Source organism: Syngnathoides biaculeatus, chromosome 12, assembly GCF_019802595.1.
Source record: "Syngnathoides biaculeatus isolate LvHL_M chromosome 12, ASM1980259v1, whole genome shotgun sequence".
Classification (NCBI taxonomy): domain Eukaryota; kingdom Metazoa; phylum Chordata; class Actinopteri; order Syngnathiformes; family Syngnathidae; genus Syngnathoides; species Syngnathoides biaculeatus.
This window is the reverse complement of record NC_084651.1, coordinates 703073-717554: the sequence shown is the minus strand read 5'-3', so window position 1 is coordinate 717554 and position 14482 is coordinate 703073. Positions and strand designations below refer to the sequence as shown.

The 14482-nt window shown below is 46.4% G+C and overlaps 1 long non-coding RNA gene across 1 annotated transcript; it reads left to right on the top strand.

Moving 5' to 3' along the window:
* Positions 1–606: 606 nt before the first annotated feature.
* Positions 607–11316, top strand: LOC133510276 (uncharacterized). Its single transcript, XR_009797574.1, has 3 exons — positions 607–1186; positions 1262–2688; positions 8165–11316. It is a non-coding gene; the product is annotated as an uncharacterized LOC133510276 (long non-coding RNA).
* Positions 11317–14482: the final 3166 nt, after the last annotated feature.

The window sequence follows — 14482 nt, the reverse complement described above, 5'->3', positions numbered from 1 at the left end:
GTGCGGGGGGTTGGGGGGGGGGCAGTCAAAACTGTCTCAGTGAGAAGTTGAGCCGGCGTTCCCGTTTCAAATCGAGGAACGAACTCCCTTTTGAAGTTCAAAAATGAAATGTGTATCCTTCAGACGAATAGTGGGCTAAATCCATTATTGCACTCTGCGCTTTTATTTTTAGCTCGGGGGCCGTTTAATAGAAATGTTGCAATAAGTGAATAAGTTATTTGGGAGATGAGTCAGAAATGTCAGCAAAGATGTAAAAACCCAAGCTAGGATGATTTCTCCTTCTCCTTCTCCTTCTTCTTCTTGTTCTTCTTCTTCTTCCCTGAAATGTTGCCAGAGTTGTCCAATACTTGTAGTCGGACCGCAGGTGCGCTGAAGCGTCGGGGGCGGCCGTCCGACTTGCCGTCAGCCTCCTGCACAATGAAACCGCCGAGGTCGTCGGCCCGCTCCGGTTCCGAGTGGGCTTCCGTCTCATATTTGACAATCTTTGCGTCTGCCCAACTTTAGCCCTTTCTTACTATTTTTACTTTTGTCAATTTCTTGGAGTATTTTCAATGGTTTTCATCATATTTTTGTAGTTCTTTTCCAACGTGTGTGTATTGAGTAAGTGTCATCGAATTGGAATCGTACGGGTTTATGGTTCGAATTCAAGTTCATGTTCTGATATCGATGAAGCTGACCTTGCGCAACGTTCAATTAGGGGCGAGATTTTTTTTTTTTTTATGAGTCACATTTCAATAATTACGAGCTTAGACATTAGATGTTCCCATGTGCAGCAGGCCTCGGGTATTTTTTTGTCCATGTGCGCCTGCCCAAGTCCAAATTGCGTGCGCTTTAAACGGGTTGCAGTCTTTTGGGGCGGAAACATAAATAAAACATCAATCAAAGTTTATCTTGTAGGTTTTGGCCCGGGAAAAAAAAAAAAAGAAATAAAATACAAACATTGAAGACTCCTTCAGCGACTTGAAAGAGGCCAGCGCTGGATGTAAAAATCATCTGCTTTCTGCCGCATTTTGATGCTTTATGATGCGTCTCTTTGAGTTCTGCGAAACGTCTTTGTGGGCCTCCTCTCGTCTCGTCTGGTCTCTCGCCCACTCGCGTCACCTCTGAACTCGTCTCGTTTTGCTGGAACCGACGCGGTTTACCTGCTGGCGGCCATTGTACCCAATCGAGGCGCTTCCCCTTCGGGGTAATCCCCCCATCTGAGCGGATCATTTCTGTCATGTGATTTATGGTCGCTTTCTGTCTTTGTTCATCTCCCGAGTTGCGGTCTCGTTGGCATCTTCGCCTCGCGACGGAGGTTCCACAAAAGAGGCGTAATGAGCCACGTTCGGCAGGCGAGCTCGACGTGGGCGTACGCCGTCGCGGGCCGCAGATAAGCCGCCGCACGTTTTGCCTTTTCCCGACGTTTGACGGGCATTGTGTGGAGGCTTTTTGCCGATTATTGTCAAGTTAGCGACGTTGGCGATCTCCAGATGGGAAGAACCTGGAACGCCGGCGCTGTCGTCGCTTGATAGCCGCAGACAAAACATCCGCCGCCGAGCTGTCAGATTTCAAGTTAAGCCGTCGGCGCCAATTTGAGTCTTATTTTCACCTCGACTTTGATCTTTTCCCACGGTATCGATATGGCAACGTGTCGATTGTCTTGCAAAATCCTGCCGTCTTTCACCACCTTATATTCAAATGCATCAATACTTCCGAAAAACATATTCAGAACAGTAGCGGCGTGTTTCAAGATGAGATTAAATCCTTAGAATGGCTTTTATTTGCACAGGCATGAACACATTGAGAATGCGACATTCTGTTCCAAAATAAAATCTAGAAAAATAGAAAAGTCTTTGATAAGAAGTGACGCCAAAACCAGACGTTGAATGTTAAACCGAAAAAAAAAAAAAAAATCGAATCTGAGAAGTTGTGTCGGTCCGTCGACGAATCCAGGCCAGAAAAATTGTCCCGACGGCATCCGTAGTACGCTGAGTAGGTCGACAATCTGGCAACATTGATTGGTTATCATACGCGCGTGCTATATGGTTGCACTCGACTGGCGACTTTGAAATCTCGTTTCTTCACCGTATGGTGGTTTGGATTTTGGTTGCGATTGAACACCCGACCGAGTCCAAGTGCAAAGTCCGCCAGCTAAATGGACCGAACGCAAAGTATACGTTGAAGGGTTTCACGTTTCATAGGCGACTCCGCGCATCCGTGCATTATCTATACGTCGTAAGAGCTATTGATTGCTTCTTTCTTGAAGTTCACCTTTGGAGTGCTCGACTCGCTCAAACAACAAACTTGACTATCATCATCATCATCATCATCTTCGTGGAAATGCTCGTGAGTCTCCAACTTTTTTATGCTAACAAGATGGAAACTTTTGTCGCTCGTAAAAGCCGATTTTCCAGGCCGCGGCGCTCGTACAAAGTCGTGCTGTGTCTGGGCCAGCGCAGATGTTGCTGTTGTGTCTCTTGGATCTCTGAGTGGCTTTTGTGTTTTGTCTTTGCGGCAGCTGCCGCCGCCGCTTCTGGACCGCTTAGCCCACGTCCGTTGGAGAGGCCGCAGGACCGCCGCGCGAGACCGACGTCCACGCTGGACCTGCTGGCTACGAGCCGTGTCCCCCCCCCTCCCCCAGGAAAGGCGCGCTGGACAATCACAGTGGAAAAATGCCAACGTCTCGGCCTGAGCTAATTTCAGTCGGTGAGTGTCTTGCGCTTGGTTGCGTTTTGATCCCCTGAAAAAAAAATATCAACTGTCGCTCCTCGTTTTGAGGGAAATTGTATCCTAATATCCCAAATATGACATCTTTGCAGTCTCCTATTATCACACGAGAGTGTTGGTCTTTGTATTTTGAAGTCTTTGATGCGGAGTTGTCGTCATGTCTTTCCCCCACGGGCCCATTCATTGATGTCGGGTAACCCAAACTCCCGGCAGTCTGCCGGCATCGACCGCCGGCCCAACGGCCGACCTTTACCGGACTTGCGAGCTCCTCGAGCGCAGGAAGTCAAAGTAGACGAGTGGATTAAGTGCGCGGCGGGGTGGAGGGGGCGGCGTCCCCCGGAGACTCATTAGAAAAGGTGGGGGGGGGGGGGGGATATCAGAGGACCGTTCCCATCTGGACGGACTTCCCTGCACGTGGGACCTCGTGGATCAGTACCAAGCACAAAAAGGCCACGACGACGTACTTTGTAGCGCCAACGCTGCAGGTTTAAGACGACAACGTGCGTGAAACTGTCAAAAACACGTCACACAAACAGAACAAGAACAACGGAGGAGGAGAACGAGGACCTCCGGGGTGTCCTTCTTGCCAGTTGCGAGCCAGGCGGCTAAAAGGAAACGGAAACAGCTATCTTTTCTGGACATTTTCTGGCAAATTATTTTGGCCATTTCATATTCCAGAAGATAAAATAGACTCTGGAGCATAATTCACCATCATAAACTTAGTTTAGCACATTTATCAAGTTTACCATTTCCAGCCGTGCATCTCCAAAAGTAGCAACTTTGCTTTTGCACTCCTTCAAACATCCAAAACAATTTCAGTTTCAGGCTACATTTTCATCATATATACACTATATATACAGTGATTATTCAAAACATCCAATGTAAAAAAATTTTCTTTGCATTTTTTCCAGAAAGCAAAAAAAAAAGACTTAATTTTCTCGTTTGTAGCTATATACAGTATTTTGAGCAATATTTGCTGGCCTTCTTCCTGAAGTTCTTTCTTTTGCCCCCCCCCCCTACTCACCCGCCATGTCCTTGTGGATGTGCCCCCCCCCCATGCCCCCCGCCCCTTCTGTGCGTAATCCAAAACAGGGCCATGAGAGGGTGTGAAATGAAATACATTCGAGCAGCATTGCCGCTTCAAGTCCTCTGTAGGCAGTTGCTCATCCACATCAATCTGTTTTGAACATTGGATCCGGGCTTGAAAGGGAGAAAGAGGTCGTGGGGGGGGGGGGGGGGGGGTTGACGGAAGGCCCGCCGGGCCCGTCACGTCACCTTCGGGCCCGCTAGGAAAATAACCAGCGCGTTTACGGCGCTTTGCAAAAGCAGACGACGGCACGGTACCACTTTTCGCAAGTCGTAAAACTTTACGCGGCGCAATTACTCACGTCGTCCGCGACGTGGGCCACACGTGGGTGACGTTCAGAAGCATGAAAAACACTTTTTCTTTTTGCACTTTCACTTTAAAAGTCTCCACAGTCTCCACTTGGCTGCGGTTGCCCATTTTTAGCTGCCTTCGGTCTTGGATAACAAATGACGGCGTTCTTGTAACATTTGCGTTCACGTGAATAGAATAAAAACACGCTATCATTAGCATTGCCCGTTGCTGTGCCTAAAGGGTTAATTTTCATACTCCGCAGTCTCCACTTTGTTGCAGCTGCCACTTTTTTTCTCTGGATCAACATCAATGGCTAGAAACGACGAGAATAACGAGACACGCGAGTGCTAGCGTAGCCTAACCCTACGCAAGACAGTTTCTACATTGATGTACGTGCCTGGTTACTTTTTTGCCTTCAATCTACTGTAGAATTTGTCACATTATTTGAACATTTGATGATAAATGACAAAAGTAAATACCTCCTAATGTTGTGTTACCCCACAGTCCGCAGTCTCCCCTTTGCTGCAGCTGCCCTTAGTGTCCTTTCAAATAAATATGGTCTTATAGGACCATTTAGAAATCTGACAAAAGATGTTTAAATTGCGCAACGTTTTCGCATTTTGTTTGCACCGTGACAGCGCCAACTACTGGCCCGGCACGCGAACGACGGCGTCGTCTGTCGAGATCTGCGTGAGCCGACGGGCGATGTCATTGTTGTTGTTGTCACCGTGTGAAAAGGAAGAAACGTTCCTGTTGTCCTGTGGAGGAGAGAAGAAAGGATGAAATCTGCGTGCATTCGGAGGAAAAGGTCGAGTCGGGAGGGGAGAAGAAAAGAGGAAGAATGCCGCTTCCCAATTTGGGTCGCAGCTGGAAAATCCTGTTTTGCGACGGACGCAAGTCTGTGAGATGCGCATCTACGCGGCCCGTGCGCGTACGCTCGCTCTTGGGAGGTGCGGGGGAAGCGGTAATAATTCCCCGGTGGCGGGAGCGCACACTGGCTCCTTTATATCGACCCCCCCCCCCGCAATATCCAATTTAAGGGCTCAGGCCCCCGGCCGGCGCGGCCCTCCAGAACGCCGGCGTGAGATGGAATTCGGGCCAAGTTCTCTCTTTCTCTTGCCAAAAGTTTGAGGCTTACAGAAATATGAAACCGTTTTGCCGCTTCTCAGTCCCTTCGCTCACTTTTGCCTTGAAAATGGCCAAAGAATAAGCGACTCTTAATGGGATTAAAAGGCCCCCCTCCCCTTCCAATGTTTGCGTTACTTGGGAGATTTGTAAAAGTGGAGAGGGACTCGACCAGATGCGACGGGGGGGGGGGGGGAACTTCTACGTAAGATAATATAAAGTAGGGGGCAGTGAGGAGAGTCCATCATGCTTTGATGAGTGGAGATTTATTATGCCCCCCCAAAAAAAGTCAAAGTGAGCAAGTGTAGACATGCTTAAGAGGCGCCCCCCCACCCCACCCCCACCCCACCCCCTCCCGCTGATCTCCTTATCCTCTGCTTAGCCGCCCTAAGCAGCAGTTTTTCGTCCTCCGGCTGCCTTTACTCATGACGAGAGCTTTGAGGCCAATCTGAAATGACTCCGTGCCCATTTATTTTGTGACCACTCGAGGATTACGTTGCTTTTTGCGCACTTTGATCAACATAAACGCGACACTACGACAGCAACCGGAAACTCCGCAGTCTCCACTTTGCTGTAGCAGCCCTCAATAAATTTTTTTTAACATTTGAGGACGCACGTGTCGAAATTATCCACCCTAAAATTAGCTTTGACGCAGCTTTGGGCACAACAAAATTGGACTCCGCAGTCTCCCTTTTCTTGCTAGCATCAACCTCCTAAATATTTGTTTCTCTACCTTTGGTGGATAAAAATGATAAATGCTTGCCTGAGTTTTATTGAAATTTTGGAGCCCAGCAGTATTACAGTCTCCACTCGGTTGCAGCGGCCCAGTTTGGTGATGGCCTCCATCTCCTATTAAATATGAAAGAGCTGTGGATGCGCAGCAAGAAATGACTAAATAAAGGCCTTCGCTGGTGGAAATTGCAGTATTACGCTTCGCCGTCTCCGCTTTGTCTTGCTGTCCTCAGTCTCGTCGTGTTTTGTGCTATTCGAACATTGGAGGATAACATGAAACGCACCTTTTGCCGGCGATGACCAAAAAGGTCCCGAACAAGAAGAAGAAGAAGAAGAAGAAGAAGAGGAGCAAGCGAGGGCCAGCGCGGTGCCACGGAAGGTTGCTGCTAATTCTTCCATATCTAAGCCTCTTTGCACAAACTCGCTTTGTCTTCCAAGTGGCAGTCATTAGAGCCTAATCCTATCAGGCGGGGGCTAATCTGAGGCCACGGGGTTCAGCCCCCTCAACTCCGACGGCGCCCGCGCACAAAAAGCCAGCACGCGCTCCAAAAAGCGTTTGTCTTAAACAGCTGCAGCGCTTTGCCGTCCGCGACTTTGTGGGGCGAGCGGGGCGCCCATAGCGCCTTTTTTTCCACTCCGAGTACAAGTACGTTCAGTTAGTACCGACACTTGTTACCGCCGTTGTGGTGACAAAGGGTGTATTGTCATCAAATATTGGTCACAAACGTGTACTCATGTTGAACACGGCATAGATTCTGCTCAAATCTGACGATGATTTCAGAGTAACTTTTTTTTTTCACGTCGTCATCCGACTGCATGTCGGCTGGAGCACAAGGTAACCAAGTTATGGCCTGTATCAGTCTGACCACTAGAGGGCGCCTTCGGCAAGTCCTGGATTCAGTTCATAAGAGACAAAAGTATCAAAAAGAGGAAAAACTGCTCACGTAGCTCTGCGTACGAGCGCCTGCGAAAAGGTTTTCAAGAACCTTTTCGGGCACGCTGGAGCCAACATGAAAAAAGCAGGAGAATTTTCATTAACTTTCCAGAAGGATGAAAAATATTCCATTAAAATGGGCGCATGTGAAGGCTCGCCCAAAAGTTGTAAGGATAAACAATAAACGGCAATTCCCGACGACGACGACGCAACCCGTGTGGAACTCGTATGCCTTTGTGCGTCGGGGGCGCATCAATTCCACTCACATTCTGACGCCGGGCCGCCACCACCACCGTCATCATCATCATCATCACTCTTGTCTTTATTTCAGCGCGGACGACGGGCCAGAGATTACTTATTGATCAGCCCGCGTATAAATTACGCTCAAGTGAAAGGCGACAACACAAGAGACCGGATCGGCTATCGACCCGCTCCGATTTATCGTCCCGTTTCTGCGGCGCCGCCCGGGGGCTGAAAAGAGGCCAAAATGATGAAAGGAGAGCGTCCCGCTTTCGCCTTTCGGACGTGGGAAACTGCGGAAAACGTGGCGTTGAATGGCGATGACGAACGACGACGCAACATTTTTTTTTTTTTTTTATCCAAGGGGAGACTGAGGGCAGCTGGAGCAAAGTGGACACTGTGGAGGAGTGTCACCACGTGGGCGAGCGTATTGCACGTAGCGAACGGCTCATCTTCTGATCGAGCGTCAAACTGGGGAATTTTCCCGCGGCTTGACGTCGTTGAAGAGACGCGCGAGCGAGTCGACAGATTTTGTCCACAAACAAATTTGCCCGCTTTAAAATGGTTCATAATGTCGTCATGGAGACGCAACGCTGCTGTCAAGTTGCGATCAAAAAGGAACGCCACCATATTTGGTAACACCACACACTGACAATACGCAGATCATATTTAACGTTCAAGTGATCTGACGGAGCAAATATGTTTGGTATGCAATATTCCGGTGTAGCATATCTTTGCAGTACTTGATGTACCTTGTTTTTAAATCATGTGCCAGCGCAAGTCATACTCAATTCAAAATATGCCGGCCTCAAGCACCTATGAAACCTTTGAAACAAAATGTTTTTGGAAAACATATTTGGGCCTGTACTCAAAAGGTCAGACGCTTTGGAGTGGCTCGAAAGAAGTTGTTGAACGTTAAAAACGTGGCTTCATTTTTGTATTTTCCTGGCTAAAACAAGCGAGGCAAAGACGCGTCGAAGCCACTTCATCTTCCAGATGTCCTCGCTGACAACTTGTGATTTTGTTTTTTGTTTTTTTTTCCCAAGGCCGAGAAGGAGGCGGGCGGCGTAATTAAAGCCGCGCAGGTGCGCCCGTCGTCGTGACAAAAGGACGTCAAGATGGAGGCCGTCGCGCGTTAGCCGCATTCGTCATGATTAGCGCCAAGCAAAAAAAAAAAAAAAAAAAAAAAGTCCATCTCCGGATTCTTCCGAGGTCGTCGGGAAGATTCCTCATTGGGATCGCGTCGGGATCACGTCGTGTGACCTCCGACCTCTCGGTGTCGCCTTTGGACACAATATTAGGAACACCCGCACGGTCTCCGCCGATTTGTCGGCGCGAAGATTCCTTCGGTAAAAGAGAATTGGGAAAAATTTGGAAATTGGAAGAGAAAAAATATGCTCAAAACATCCGGTGGGAAAAATTGCGATTATCTCACCATAATATGTATTATTTTAAATGAGAAGAACCTTTATCGACAGAAATATTTGTCAGATTTAATAATAGCCATTAAAATAAGCCATTCTTTATAATAGTAATGAATCGTACATTCTTTTATTATTATTATTATTGTTTCAATACTTATGACTTTTTCCTGCATTTGTTTTTTTATTCAATATATTTGTGAAAGTCTCTTTCATGTAACTTAACACAGCAAATTTTACGGAACAATGCAGAGCGAAGAAAAAGTCCAAACAAAGCTATTTTATATCCAGTAATGTTGAGTCCTAAAAATCGGTCAATCTTATTTTCTTTCGAAGCATTTTCAACCAGACCACCTTTCCATCCTTTGCCCCCCAGGGGCCCGCACACCGCACTTTGGGAAGCGACCAGAAAACAATGTGAAGACATTTAAAAAAAAAAAAAAGCAAAGCAAAGCGATGACATAGTAGAGCTGTAAAAAGCCGATGAATGCGCTGCTGTATTTTTCTCTTTTCATATTAGCTTCCAAAAATAAGAACAAGGCGGCCGCCTGCTGCCGATCAAGCGGAGGAAATTATTACTCGCCTTTGGAAAATGACAAATCTTTCCCTCCACTGAAAATAGCTCGGCAATAAGACCTGAAGTTTTCCTCTTGCTAAGAGTTGAATATTAGCAGTTGCAGTGGTGGGAATTGGATCCAAACACGTCGCCCAACGTTGCAATCCTTGCAAAATGTGAGAGCTTCTCATCGTGTTTGGAGTCGCTTCACGTCAGAAAAGCTCATTTCTTTCCACAATGTCCAAAAGCAGCTGTTTGCATATTTCAACGTGTACCGCATACAAGTCAAATCACTTTTCTTCATTTTTAACATGAACAATGTGACACGATACTGTGGAATTCCAATACAGTTGAGCGCAACTCGGATGAAATGCAATTTATCGGGAATGGATCCCGATATTTTGCACAATCATGTAGGCTGCGGGTCATATTTTTCAGGACAAAATCATTTACCACATTCATGCGGCGAGTCCAATTCCGTCGCATTATTGCACGATTGGCTCCCGGTTGCGATGCGGTCCCGTTGGTTCCAATCGCGATGCGACATATTCCAAATCGTTTGGAATTTCGATGCCGTCCAATAGGACGTTGCCGCCAATTGCGATACATTCCGGGCCGACTCGACATTCCCCACAACTGCAATGCGATGCGAGATGACAAATTTGACTCCGATTCCGATCCAATTCGAGACGTTCCGATTCGCTCCAATTGTGATGCGATGCATTGAGGACACTGGCAAATCTTGACAATATAACAAGTCGTGATTTTGTTTGACGACGTGTCGCCGGTGAGGTGAAAAATCGCGGCGAAGTCATTTTTGACGTTGCAAGTGACATATTGCAAAATGGTTGACGCCCAAACAAAGATCTTTTATTTGTGAAGATGTCCTCGCTCACCTCAAAGCATCGTCATTTGATTTTTGATTTGATTTTTTTTTTTTTTTTGAGTCCACCAGGCTTTTGGCACTCGCAGCAAATTTTCACACCCCGCCCCCGCCGCTCTCCTTTCTCACTTCTCTCCATCCGTCCCTCCCCCTCTCCTTCTCTGAGGTGCTGATCAATTCACAGCCTCCCTGCGAGGTGCGACCCCCCCCCCCCCCCCTTGCACCGCGTCTGTCCTCGCCCTCGCCACTTTTTGCCGAGGGGGGCGGGGCAAGAGCGCACCTGAAACAAAAGCTGCGCTGGCAATGTTGAGCGGGGGCGGATGTTAATAAAGCGCGCCGCTATGACCCGATTGGTCGTTGCCGCAACGTTGAGAATGGATTTTGAGGACGAGTGGCGATGGCGCAGATCCATCCTGGGGGCCGAGAACCGAGAATCCGAGAACGTAGCCGTGCATTCCAGGTTACTGGTATTGCAAAACATTTGATTCCAAGTCCAATACGGTGGTGTACGACATGCAGTACTATGCGACGTGGGCCCGTTCACTTGGATCCCAGGTTCTGAGGTTCTACGTTCTACGTTCTGCTTGACTCCGATGATGACGCTGTCACCATCGAAAGGTTCGGTGCAGAAATGACGATACGTTACGAATAATTCAATCCACCTGCAATATGATTCACTCCCATTGCGATGTTCCGATTCACCCCAACCACACATCGATTATGATGTGCTGGGAGACGTTCTAATCATAATTAACGATTCACCCCAAGACAGACACCAGGCGATGCGAGTCGCTTCAATTGCATCTGATCCAATAAAATGCAATATGTTATTAATAGGCCGGAATACGATGTGACCCGACATGTTAGGATTGACCCCAAACAGAAAAGTCTCTTGTTCTTTGCCGGAGAAAAATTCCTTTTGTGTGTTTTGACACACTTGGCCATTCAAGATGATTGTGATTCCGATGCCTTACGTCACGATTCACTCGACAGGATACGATCTTGCGCATGACGTCACGATTCTCCCCAGTCAGGTTACGATACCGCACGCGAATTGCCTTATGATCCATTTTCACATCATCGGGCAGAAGGACGGTAAAATCCGGCACAATGCAGTACTGCACCGTGCCGCCAGGTTTAGGAGCGCACGTACACTTTTGTGTATTTTTTTGGCCTTTTTTCACGTGTTCCCACCGCGTCTCCTTAAGTTAGCGACTTCGAGCGTGCAACGCCAAAGCAGACGTGAGATGTTCTGACGTCTTTGTCTGCAGCGGCGCCAACGCCGAATGCCGCACAAATTGCTTTTTTTTTTTTTTTTTTTTTTTCCTCCCCCCCCCCCCCCAAAATCCAACGAGTTGACCTCCGGACGCTCACTCGTGACATTTGCTATGAAAAGACAATCACACACAAGAGGCTCGATTCAGACCTTTTTTTGTTTTTGTTTTTTGTATTAAAGATCAGAGGACAAAGACGTTTATTGCCACCGGCGAGACACGTCATTAGGGACACCTCCAAATGTCTTATGACATCCCATAAACAAATTGTTGCTTTATACAAATGATAATGGCCAGTTTTGATCTTTGTACAAGATTCACTCAATAACACAAATGCACACAAACACGTGCATATGTATATGATAGATAGAAGATGTCAACGTTGTTTATTCCACTCAACCTTTTTTGGACTTGTGAATTTAGTCCTGGGTGAGCATAGTTATGAGATTCTTCATTTCTGGTTCTGTTGTCATTGTTGATAGAAATGTGGAGTCTCATTAGCTTCATTAAAACGTGCTGTACATAAATGTAAGATATAATAATAATTATTACTATTATTGTAGTTTACGTCAGTATAGCCTAAAGAGAGAGACCTGTTCCTAATATTTTTGAAGAAAATCTGTGGGTGGATACAATGAAAACGATTTGATCAAAAATGTATTCAAGATATATGAAAAGCGTACAAGATCAATGTAAAATTCAAGTTCATAATGGTGAGGAGTGTTCTTAATCATTTGGCCCTAAGTGAGAGTAGCGAAGTACAATATGAAGATTTTGCACAGTACTTTTCCACCTATTTGACACACTTTTAGCAGTGATTCATTAATCAAGTGTTGCTTTTCATTTTTGTTACATTCATTTTTCCAACACATAATCATTTTATACATGTACTTTTGTTTTGTGGAATATGCATTTATTTGTGTTCCAGCTATGTAAATGTAGTACACGCGCGGCTTATTGGAATGCGCCGAGGGGTTCTTGATATTGCCGATCGATATATTTTTGGGATCACATTGCCGTCGGAAATCTTGTGTGCAATCTGGCTGCCATTCCGAGAAGGCGCGCCAGGAGGCGCACGCGATTAAGTATTCGCGCGGAAGGAGACTCGCGCCCGACGCCTCAAAAAAAAAAAAAAAAAAAAATGCAAATAAAGTCAAGTTTCCAACACTTTGATGACGCTGACATCGGAGACAAAAACATTAGCTGCTTGCAATATGACCTTTCGGCTCCAAATTGATTTCAATCTTGACCGATGGAATTGCAGTGAACACAAAATGATCCAACTTCATATCGCACCGGAAAATAAACGATTGGATTGATTTCGAGCTTTTAAAATAAAAGCTAAACCTGGCCGGACACGTCCTGTACATATGTACCTCAGTACTTGATTTGATTGACAGTAATTGGCGATGGCGAAAATCGACCATTTGGACCTCATTTCGACTCCTGCGACGTGCAAAAATTCAGGCAAAGTCATTATTGAGGAAATATTTCCACGAAAACATGAGCGCAAAAATACACACCTTAAACGCAACATCCTCGGTCTTCTTTTCTTCTTCTTTCAATTGATTTATTAGTCACCTTGAAGGCGGCCTGAGAAAGTTTTGGCTTGGCGTTTCTCGACGCTAATCGTGACTTTAAGACGCCTTTGGCCTTCCTGGACTGCTCCAAAGTCAACATTTTTGTCAGCATCGACAGCAACGTCACTCACTCGCTTTTGTTCATGTGCTGCGAAAACAAAAAGAAAAACAACCAAACAGATACGACTCATACTCACTAAGAGTGTCGAAGCTGCGGTGAGTGGAAAAAAAAAAAAGAAAAATCCCCGCGTCGTGCTCGGAAAAAGATAGAAGATGACGAGCGGGGGGGTGGGGTGGGGTGGGGCGGGGCGGGGGCTCTCACACTTCCCAGCCGCGTCTGGTCGCTCGCAGCTCGGCCTGCTCACAGTCGGAGTGGCCGCTGAACTGAATGTGACGGAGGAACTTCTTCCATGCAGCCGTCAAAAAAAAGCAGCAGCAGCAGCAGCAGCAGCAGCCTGGAAACGCCGCCCCCCTCCCCCCCAATTTAATACTTTATGTAGTATTAGCATAATCATCTGCATCATCGAGATATACATGCGAGAAGGTTTTAGATGACCTCACGCAGGACACGATTTTAAGGACCATTTCTTGTACCAAAAAAAAAAAAAACGGATTATTATTTGCACTTTGCCTGCGCACTCTTTTATACGCTATTGATTATTTTCACACGGTGACGTCGCTATCTATGAAGTCATATCTGTACATGCAAATACTGGGAATTTGATGCCTTTACAAGTTTAGCTGTTTACGCACGCATTTAAATCACAATTCCAGTTGTACTTGCAGTGCATATTTGATCATTTATGTATCCTGGGAAATGTGATGACTTGTTAAACTAAAGAAAGAAATCACATGTTTTGCGTTTGAAGATTGTATTCGTGCACATGGTATATGATGACTAATCGTATCAATCTATATGGAGAAGGAACAATTCTGTAAATGGTACATAAATGCATAGTCTAAGTATGTCACATCTTTTGAAATTTGGCTTTTCCATCATTGGCTGAAGCTTCTTTTCACTTAACACGTATGTGCAGTACTTTACTAAAGGATAGAATGACGTCACTTCCCGGGTCCTTGCTCGATGAAGTTATGTCTTACATAGAAGAATCAAATTAATTTATGAGGCAAGAAAGTCACAGTTCCAAAGACTCGAAATTAAACATAATTGACGTATCGACATCTTGCGCTCATTCATGATTGCATCTGAATTCCGCACGAGCCAATTTTCTTATTTTGTATTTTGTATTTTTTTTTCTTTCGAAAGAAAATAATGTCCATAAAGAAGCGCCACAAAGTTGAAGTAAATTTCAAGCGCGGCCTGACGATGATGATGATGATGATGATGTGTTTGCTTTTTTGCGTCTTTTCACCAATGTGGCCTGGGAGCGATCAATCAATCATTCCGCGGATCGATCGGCGAAGGCAGCCAATCAGAGCGCCTCCCTCCAACGACCCCCGCGTTAGGCCCGTCGCGATTGGCCGGACCGGACCGACCCATTGGGCTCAGCAGCGGGGGTGGCCGCGAGGGGGCCGCTTGGCCAAGTGCTCCTCGCTTGTGATTTTACGCTAAAGGAAGACAAAATATATATAAAAAATAATAGTAATAATAAATGCGCCCCCCCCGGGCCCCTTCCCCAGGCCGCCGTC